Here is an 11,575-nt window from a genome sequence, read left to right on the forward strand (position 1 = left end):
GTGAACTGATTTTCTAGCACAGAATATTCTGTACAGGAAACAGCTTCTGTTATCCAATAAGAAATGGCATAGTGGAAATGTGCCCCCTTAAGGGTCCACTCATCACTGAGCTACAGAATATTTTTGGGGTTTTTTCCCTAATACTTTCAGAGTTGAATAAGGTACCTACAATTTTACTTATGCAAGTTCACAAGTGCAAGATAGTGCTTACATATTCAGGTATCTCAGGATTTTGACAAGTTTATAAATGTAATGTTCTACGTAGGTTCTGTGGTGCCAACAGATTGGCATACAAACTTGCAGACTTCTGAGCTGTTAGCTGCCTGCTCACTAGATTGCTCAGTTTGTATTTCAGATCTCAGCTGAGTTATACAGAAGCCCTGTTAGCTCTTTGGATTTCATCCTGAGCTACTAAAAAGAAACTCTTTGAGGAACAGCTTTTTTACTACAAACCTACCAATTTGAATGGCATTCCTACTTTAAGAACATTAAACATAATCTGTAACTCTAAGTCTAGTGCCTTAAATTATCACTGAGATTTTTTTTGCAGTGTTAATCATTACCTGGAGGATTCTGCCTCCCTCTCGACTATATAGGGACTGTAACTTTCTACTCTGAAGTTTAATTCCTGATTTAGGAGTGCCTAAAGACAGGTGGCAAGTCGCTGGTTTTCTTTGTTTCTGATGTGTTAGGAGTTGAAATGATTTCCATTCTTTGGAGGTAAGAAAAAAAAAAGAAGGAAATGCTGTTTTTAGGAACCACCGAAAGCCTAATTTCTTTTATTTCTATCCATGTTTCTTATCAAATAGTGTTATATTGAGTTGGAGTCTAGAGCTTTAAGAAAGAAGTTGCAGTTGGGAACAAATAGAATATTGCTATCTTATATACATCATTTGCAAACCTGTTCAGTCCTGGTGCTATCTATGTCTAATGTCTCTTTTCACACCTATAGAAGTGAACAGATTTCATAGGAAACAAAATACATTTTGTAGCTAGTCTCTCAAATATTTCTGTGCCCATTCTTGAGGAAATGAATTATAAAAGAAGAGGTGGTTATACACTTGGGATCATTACCATATATTTTCCTTTTACTGGGGAGCAGATTATGTCTTTTGCATTGGGAGAGACATTTTGGCATCGATAAAATCTCATCTTCTTTTCTCCCATATGATGCTACAGATTTAAAAGCTTAAGAAGAAAGTGCGGAAAAAAAAATACAACTTCAGACTTCTTTCAAGAAAACCTCAGTTTGAAAGTGAGAATAAATTTGAGAAAGTTTTTCTGTGAAAGTATGCTATATTCTGTTAACTTTAAACATAAATGCTCAAAATTGATAATTATAAGGATTTTATTACTTGAAATATTAATTAGAAATGAGGATTAGCATATTCTAGATAGTATAATGAATTTTTATATAATTCTTTGGAAAAGAAGAGGTGATAACTCCATGATAACTCCTGAAATCACTGAATTTCTACAGTTTCTCTATGGATTTAACAGGTACTAGAGGGGGGAAAAATATTTTTTCTGTCTTATCATAGTAAATATATATATACTAATTATTTTAATGGAAAAGGTAGAAGGGGGAGGTAAATTATGTCATTTTTTTCAGATAAAATGCACATGCAAAGTCTATGTAATGTAACTGTGATTTTGGATGTACGTTTTAATAAAGCTTTGAGTTATTTGGAGTTAGGATTTTACTTCAAATAACTTCATGATGAAACCCTCATTCCTGACACTAACAATAATAATATTAATACTACTAGTACTAATAATGATTCAAAATGAAAGAGCATTATAAGAGCATGCTGGCAAAAGAAAGTAATTTCTAACTGAATGAACACCAGTGAAGACAGAAAAATCGTTACTTGTGAAATGCCACAAGACTGGACCTATGAAATTATCCCCAAATTACTTAGTTCTTAGGATAAATTTTCCACTATTGAATCACCTTTTTTTTTTAATTTTCTCCCCTTTATTTTTTTATTCCTTTCCTTTCCTTTCCTTTCCTTTCCTTTCCTTTCCTTTCCTTTCCTTTCCTTTCCTTTCCTTTCCTTTCCTTTCCTTTCCTTTCCTTTCCTTTCCTTTCCTTTCCTTTCCTTTCCTTTCCTTTCCTTTCCTTTCCTTTCCTTTCCTTTCCTTTCCTTTCCTTTCCTTTCCTTTCCTTTCCTTTCCTTTCCTTTCCTTTCCTTTCCTTTCCTTTCCTTTCCTTTCCTTTCCTTTCCTTTCCTTTCCTTTCCTTTCCTTTCCTTTCCTTTCCTTTCTTCTTCTATATTTGACATTTACACGGAGCTTGGAGTATTGAAATTTTGTGACATTCATAATTCTATTCTTGAGTATTCCCAGGTTGCTCTCTATGCATACACTAAATATTGGTTTATGAACTGGAATTGGATTTGGAAACAAGGAGTTCCTCGAAAGATATTTCTTTTTAGAGTGGGATGCAGTTCATAATCAGGGTCTTACTTCTGTGGATATTTGTGAAGAATTTGATTCTTTCTTTGCAGGAGGATGTTGTCTAGTTAAAAATCAGCACTACTGATCATGAACTAATTGTATTATTCCTACCAAGTCTTAGGGGGATGTTTGATGTCCTTTTCAAAATATCTAATTTTCAATGAATTAAAAAAAAATCCTAGCATTTCTATAAGTACCTATAGATACCTGCCTGTATAATTAGATATTTACATATTTTGGAGGACTGTGATATGGGATAACCAGTCATGGTAAATAAACATGAGGTTTGAAGAAGAACGTACAGTTTAGAAACTCCCATTAAATAAAATTTAAAAGCTCGTTTCTATTTGACATAAACTTAGATAATCAAAGTGTTGTGAGAGATGGAGGCTACTATTAGTAGTCTCTACAAGAAGTGTAGCAGAGCTATGTAAGTAAATAGATGTATACCTTCACCACATGCATCTAAATCTTTGTCTGAGTCACTTTTTTTTCCAGAAAGTCTCTATAAAGTCCATAAATAGATACGTTTTTGCTTAGCTGTACAGACCTGTTGTTCTGAGAGCTGTCTAAACATAGTCAGACATAATTTCTTTCTAGACACATGCCTAAAACTTATGTAATAATCTGGTGACCTCTGCACCACCTAAGGCATTAATACCAGGATCATTCTTGAACTCCAGATACGGATTGACTTGCACGTAGGCCTAATCCCTTCTAGATTGACTGCACGTGCAATATATAGGGCATGCTCCTGCCCTTTTTTGTATCCCCATGTTTCCAACAATGAATCAATATTTAGGTATTTGTGGGGTTTGTGTTGTTTGGTTTTATTTCTATTTGCCAATCCTGAGTCATAGCGAGCTGTGTCACAGCTTACCAGGATAATTTCTGTGGTATAAAGCAAAGTCAGTCAGACCAGCATCACAGAAAAATTCTAAATGAGTAAATGTGGTAAAGGAACAAATTGCTATGCACTCAAATTAATAACAACTTTCTGAAAGATTTACCTTCTCTAAGGTCTCTGGGCCATGGAAGAGAGATGCCTATCGTTTAAATGTCAGTTTTCACCCTAGATTTCATTTAAAATCAACACCAAAATCATGAATTTCAAAGGCATGGCACATCTTAATTTAATGCCAATGTATGAAACATAATCTAGTTTTTCTTCTGTAGAAGGGTCCATTCCCCTCTTTTTCTAATTAGGAAAGGAACTTATGAAGAGCAATTGAGTCAAATATATCTGCATAGTAGGTCTTTAAGGCTGAATGAGAAGAATTCTATACTGACTTTTTCCTCTTAAATGTAGGCATTCACATTCTTCTTCAGCAGTGGGTCTTCAAGCTACAGGTAGTTTGCAGATTTCTGATGCGAACTCATTTGAAACACCATATTGCCATAATACAATTCATTTCACATCTGCTCCTCTTGACAACTTAAAACTGCCTTGTCCTGTAAAATATGATTCCTTACTTACAAAATTTTGATTGAGGTCTAAGCAAATTGGAAATAGATTGCTATTCTTGTGATCATGTCTCTGTCTCAATCTCAGCAGAACAATAAGAGAAGACATCTTGAATGGTATGCAAATACGAGACACAAAGAATAGCTGAAGTTGTAAGGGACACTTGGAGATCATTGAGGCCAAACTTCCCTGCACAAGAAGGTTGCTCATGAATGTGTCCAGACAGATTATTTTGCAAATCTCCACAAATGGAGGCTCCACAGTGCTCTGTGCAACCTGTTTCACTTTTCTATGACCTTTATAGTAAGAAAAAAAACAAAAAACAATAAAAACAAACATTTTCTTCTTGACAGTAGTCTCTGAGTACTGTAAGTTATTGTACATTTTTATTTCTGTCTTTAGAAAATAAAGGCATATCTAAGTTAACAAAATAGAGGCAAAACAAACAAATTCATGTAGCCAAAGGAATAAACTGAAATTCTTCTGGTTTCATATTGCAGTATAAAAAATGAAATGTTGAATTTAATTTTTGATAGTTGCTGAAAGGCTGATTAATTTCAGGGTCTTTGAAATCTCATTCAGAATGAAAATTCTAATCAATACTTAAAATTTAAAGAAGAGTGTGTCAGAATGTGACCATCAAATGCAGTCAGCTAAAACTAACAGAGGGAAACAAATTCTACAGGCAATAAATTTCCATTAAAATACCCAGTGAAATTTTTTACTACATGGACCATTAAAAGCCCTACTTGGATGAAAGCATTGTAGTTCAATAAATTAGTTGAATTTCTCTGCTTAGTTTTGTAGTTTGAATTCAAACATATACAGAGTAACAGATAACATGGACAACAGAATGAGATGTAGGAATATCTGGGGATTTGAAAGAAAGACAGCAAGGTAGGAGTTTAATGTGCAATAAGTATATGTCAGAAAAGTAGACTTGAAAATTGCATTTTCTGTATCTTTTATTTTTTTTGCACTTATATTTAAGAAGGATAATTCTGATTTTTTTTTTAAACACTGTTTTTTAACTGCAGGGTAAACTATATAAAAGATAGCATTAGGTTTTTATATCTTTACAGAAAATAAATTACTTCATCTTCTTGATGTGACAATGATATACATATATATGTAAAAATTAAATGCCTTAGTGTGACTCTCAAAGTACATACTCTTTTGAAAATCAAAGTTTTGATCAAAATAGTAAAGAAAAACAACTACAGAAAGCATATCCTCCGAACTTTAAGAAATTATTTATTAAGCAGCACACAAACATTTTCCTAGTGGAAAGAAAAATTTACTAAGGGAGAATTAGCTATGTGAATATTGACTAGAGCTTTGAAATTATGAGAAGGGTTTTGACAAAATACCAGAGAATTAATCATTAGTCACATTTTATCTTGGGATTTACAATACAGTTTTGTTTAATTACTTCTGATGTTTCAGTATCATGCTAAGAACTAAAAGAGACAAAGAATTAGGGGGAAAATGCTCTTTTCAGACTTGTTCTCAAATGCAAAAGAATATCCATTAGAACTCATAAACAGAAGTTGTTATTCTTGGCATTTCTACACAAAGGAGATCAAGGATTGAGCTGGCATAGAAAAACCTTGCAAAAGTGGCCCTGCCAGTTTAACATTAAAAGACTTTGTGAAATGACTTGCATTGTTACAGTTCGGTGAACCACAAGTCATGTATGAATAATATGAACAGGATTCAGGCTTAGTTTCATCTCAAAATTTGTAGGATACTCTCATGCATAGCTAACTTTTCTCAAAAGATAATGTGTACAGAAGATGGTCGGGTTGTTCTGTGGTATAGCAAGATTTATCAAGCACAGTCTTCAATAACACTTGACTGTTAAATTTTTTACATTAAAAAAATTATAATGTGATTCCTTTAAGGAAAAGTTTTAATTCAATTAACTTCCTAAGATAGAAAAGAAATTTAATTTTACAGTTTTACCCAGTCTGAAACGGCACGTTTTATAATATGAATTAGATATCATTATGGTCATTCCATGTAAAATATTTGTGGATCATTCAAAGAGAGAAATTAATTTGATCACAATTTTTTCGTTTTTGCTTGCTCAGTTCCTGTATGGAGTACTCCTTTTGTCATCTGAGGAAAAAAAAACAATATTCAGTTTTAATTTATACATAGATAAGAAAATTCCTTTGCGGTTCCAATCTATTAATCATCATCAAATAAAAAAATGTAGAATATAAAAATGCAAAAAATGTAAAATTTTTGTGTAAAACCAAGCTTAATTTTATCTTGATTTATGTGTTTTTAGATTTGTATGTAATGATGTTTAAAAATATTGCTGCTTTTAATTTATCTAAAATCACCAGTGTTCTTGAAATTTGTTTTGCTAGTTTGAGAAGAAAAGACCAACAATAAACATTTGAAAACAGAATAATTTTTTGACAGGACCTATGGGAAAATAAGGAGTTCTTCACAGGCAAACAAAAATTATATACATTAGAAACAATAATTCCACGATTAGTAAAGCAAGGACAGAGAAAGATGAAGTGGGAAGATCAGCAACATAATGGTTATGTGAAGTTTCTAATAACATTTTGAATGAACTTTAAGGAACATTGTATGTTTCATGTTTCTTTTATATACACCACAGTGGTTCTAATTCATTTGGGAATCTCAGTAAGAAATATACAGACATGCAAGAGTAGTTAATGATTCATTACGTGAAACCCAGAATTGGCAGGAAAATGACATGAAACTTACATCTCTTCTGATGCTCCTGTAGCGTATGACAAGCCCCGACTCGTTGACCATGACAGGGTGTGAAGATGAAATTCTCACTACTCTTCAGGTTTCTAGGATATTCTTTCAAGTGAACAGTTATCAGTCTTGTACCTGTTCAATACTAATACTTCAAAGTGACATACTAAGATTCAGGGCAAATGATACCCTCTTACCCATCACCATAGAAATGAGCACTTACAAGTGGTTCACATGTCCAGAAGAAGTCCACAAAAGGGATCAGAGAGTGGGAACACCTCTCCTGTGTTGAAATGTTGAGAAAGTTGGAGCTGCTCAGCCTGGAGAAGGCTCCAGGGAAATCTTACTGCACGTACTAGTACTTTAAAAAGGGCTTATGAGAAAGATGGGATCAGACTTTTCAGCAGAGCCTGTTGTGTTATGACAAGGAGTAATGATTTTAACCTAAAAGAGAATCAGTTTTGATTAGATATAAGAAAATAGTTTTTGCAATGAGGTTGATGACAGACCAGAACAGTTTGCTTGGAGAAGTGGTGGATTCCACGTGCATACTAACACAGAGGGTCAGGCTGGATGGGGCTCTGAGCAACCTGACCTAGCTGAAGATGTCCCTGTTCATTTAAGGGTGGTTGGACTATACAACATTTAGAAGTCCCTTCTGACCAGAACCATTGTATGTTTTTATGAAATAGAGGTGGTATTGTTACAGACAGCCATGGTACACGCTTGGGTTAAACAGCAGACACTCTTGCTAATATGCAGGTCTCTACAAACAAAACCTCTGGTTAAACTCTGCCTAAATTCTGCTTGAAATTACTGTCTCATCATTATGGTCTGCTGCACTGGCTCAGTACAAGTTCAGATCATATTTCACTAAGCAAAGAGATAATCCTCTGAATGCTGCACACATGAATAATTAAATCAAAATAATTTTCACCTTGACTTAGCCAAAGTTATTCAGGACTGAGGATGAGGTACTATTCTGTTTTAAAATCCTGGCAGTTTTGGTCTTCCAGTTATCATAGGAGTTCAGAAAATTCTTTAATGAGTCTAGCTGTTTCTCAGAAGATTGGGGAAGAAAAGCTGAGGAGAAATGCTATTGTATGTATTATTCAAGCATAAATTATAGGTCTCAGCTGGGTAAAATTCTGTGGGTTTATAGCACAGGTCAGACAAGATGATCTGACGATCCATTCTGGCCTTGCATTTCTGAGTTTCTGAATAATGTACAATGAATTTTATATATTCAAGTCAAGATGTGTGGCCAGAAAACTAAAACTATTTACTACTTCTTGTCTAGATTTATGATGAAAGGGAAAGGACCAGACAGAACTCATTAAAAATAAATTTCTCAATCTCCTAAACACCTACATTCCCTTTGTTTTCTTTCTGTGTCATGGTGAAAAACTATGGAATTTTGAACTAAATCAATAAGCTCTGACTTTTTAACTCTTTATTGTTTCTTACCGCTTCTGTGTAGTGATTTTATGTGGCTTATCACATTTTCATCTGCCACTCCTCCATATTCTTGTCTCTTCTTTGCACCTCTGGAGTTGAAATATTTGTTAATATTCTGAAATTATCCCACTTATGCAGCAACATTGACTATTTATGAAACTGACTCTATTGGTTTTTTGTAGTCCTACTGACTTACTTCTCTGGCTAAAACTGCAAGTTTTCATAAGTATTTTGTTTCTGCTCTTTAGTAAACAGCTCTGTTTTTTCTTAAATGTAATTGTTTTATGATAATTTTTTAGAAATTTTACATACAAATGGAAACAACACATTTTCAGAGGGTACACAAAAATATTCATATGGGTAAAAAATTGAAAATAATTCAGGTATAACTTGTATGACTATCATCAGGACCTCTAACTAAACAAATACACCTAGACTGTCTCTAGTGGTAAAAGTCCCTATCTTGACAAATATTCACTAAGAACTCATATATTTTAAATCTTTGGTGGAAACAGTGTAAGTAACAAGCAAAAATTATGTTTTCTGTAATAAATATTGGATTTTGCTGTGGATATTTTTGTCATCTATGTCTGTGGAAACCTTTTTCAAGATGTTCATTAACACTGCAATTTGCAGTAATAATGTACTTAAAGAATCAGTCATCTTCCACTCTTGGATTACAGAAAGTCAAAACCAATGACCGAGGCATTAGTGTCAAAGGGTTAGTTCCCAGGTTGGTCCTGAGCAGACTCTTTAGTTCTGGAGTGACTGGCACGCTAGATGATGACAAAGATTGCCTTTTAACTCAGATTGATAGAGCAAGGTGCTGGCAACACCAAGGTTGTGGATTTGCTCTGTATGTGGGCCATTCTCTTAAAAGTTAGATTGATGATACTTGAGGGTCTTTTCCAATTCAGAATATTCTGTGAGTCTCTTATTAATCTTAGAGATTAATACAGAGGATGCTGACTTTTTTGAAAGGGCAATTATTTTGGTTAATTTCCATAAAAAAAATTTTCTTCTCATGTTTTCCTTTCAGGCTATCCTTGATGTAGCAGTGTGCTGCTATTCAATGACTGTATTGTCATCTGGAAGTAAAAGCACAAATATCCTCCCATGTCAAGCAGCAGGACTACAGACAGGGCAGAACAGTAAAGGTTTCCAAGAAGTTTGAATCAGAAGACTAAACTATAGTAAAGGATATGGTGCAAATGCACGAGGAAGCAAAGTAACAATACTCAGTATATGGAGAGGGTGTTTGTATTTCACATAATGTCATCAGATGACTGGAGTCACCCAGTCTCATTAGAGACACCATAGGTGTGCCATCTGACATCCAGCTGATTGTCCAGAGAACAGATACAGTGTGGAGCCATACTGTTTCCCATGCAAGATTCTCTTGGTGAACCTGCTGAGCATTACATACCCCTGCTTAATGCAGCTAAATTAAACCCTCACTGAGAAGGTCTCACACAGATATTGCCATGAGGGGCTAGGTTGTTAAGAATTTCCTTTATAGTCAGAAAAAGCTGTGGAGCAGGATTCATCTGATCTATTTTGCACAAGTACTTTATGATAGCGTAAGTGGTGATCTAAAAGTGCCAATTTTCCTGCACTGATTTTCCCATGACTGAGATGTAGATGTAAACATATTTCTATACCTGTTCAGAAGAACTGTCACCCAAGATGTAGAAAGTATTCTCCCCGGAAAACTAAAGTGCTCTGCCAATCTAAACAATTTACCTATACTTATGTGACAAAACATCAGCAATCAAGCACAGACAGAATTCAAAATTCATTTTTGGGGCACAATCAGTTTTATTGAACCTCTAATTCTTCCACTCTGTCATAAGAGGATTATGGGAACTGGGCCAGAATTGGTCTCATTTTTAACAATTAATAAGAAATTTGCCTGTGAGATACAATATAATTAGACAATTTATGTACTAAAACAACACTCTAAATTAGATTCATTTTTTTTAAGAGGATTTTTCTTCTTAACTTCCTGAAAGCTTTACTCATCTTTGCCCTATAACTCAATTACTTACACCCACTTGTGAAGCTCTTGACCTTAAAGGAATAGACTAAGCCACTCCCTTGAGATATCTTTCTAGCAGTTTAAGTAATGAGGAGTCAGCAAGTGTAATCATGAAAGGAAAATTATTTTCATCAAGAAAATGTATGTTTATGCTTGTCAAAATGATGACTGTAAGAAGTGCAGAGATATGTAAAATGATGATCATAATTAAAAACTAAGACTGGATTTTTTTTTCTCTAAAAGCACACAAATTCTGTCATCAGAAAACTCATATAGATTTTAAAAAATTGATTTAATACAATTTTCCAGTATCTAGGTAACCATCATTTGAATCTTTTTGCCTTCTTCAGTGTTCCCAAAGGAAATTAGCTAATTAACTTGCATGGACACCATTAACAAGTATTCTAAAAAGTCATGGACATTGGGCTTGGGGGGAGGGAGGTTGAAGAGGCTAAAAAAATCCAAGTATGACTCTGAAAAATAAATATTTCCAGAAATTCCTACTAAAAATCCACACTGATCCTCATTACCCTGGGGAGAAAAAACACATAAATCATGAAATAAATACTAATAGGAAAGAAAAATCCTCAAAGACTTGATCTTGTTTAAACACAAGCTTTAATTAATATGCCTTTGTAAATAGAACTGATCATCCTGATTTTTGTGCTTTGGAAACTGATAGGGAAATTTTCACTGATTCAAATGAGAGGAAAATGCACAACACCTTACCTGCTTCCAAATGCAGACATTAACCCCACTGGAAGACATCTATAATTCTTATTCAAAAGCAAGGGCAGCTCTTGCCTTAGGGGTGCTAGGATCCATTCCCACCAGAATTTTATAACTCTCAGTACAAATCTTTGTAAGCTTTTCTTCCCTCCAGTGCCAAGTACAGACAGTGCACACAAAGGCACAAAGCCAAACACTGTCACACAGGAGACAGGGATATGCACAGGAATGGAAAGAATGCTCTACCTTAGCCTGTACAGAAAGGGTGACCCCCACCTGCAAAGCATTCCAGTTTTTACTGTTGTAAGGAAAAGGAGATCAAGGCAGGATATTGTCTTGATTGTCACTGATTTAGTCAGTGACAGAATCAATAGCAGAGAAATGTTAAAAATCAGAACAAATATCCTGCTTACTGTGAAGTTATGCAGCCCAGGTTGTATTATTGCAGCTAACGTAATAAACAGCACGGTGTGTTGACCCGCACAGCTCCTTGACTTGGGTGTAGAAACATAAATGTGTGTGAAGAAAATGGATTACAATTACTTGTTTTCTAAAACAAGTAGATTTCTAATTTGGTTTTACTTTTCCCTGACCAAAAAAAAAAAAAAAAGATGAGATTATTCAAGTTACACTTAATGCTTAAAAAAACATTTGTTTGAATAATTTAAAATGTATGGTGT

The sequence above is a fragment of the Geospiza fortis genome, unplaced genomic scaffold (genome assembly GCF_000277835.1).
Source record: "Geospiza fortis unplaced genomic scaffold, GeoFor_1.0 scaffold175, whole genome shotgun sequence".
Lineage (NCBI taxonomy): Eukaryota > Metazoa > Chordata > Aves > Passeriformes > Thraupidae > Geospiza > Geospiza fortis.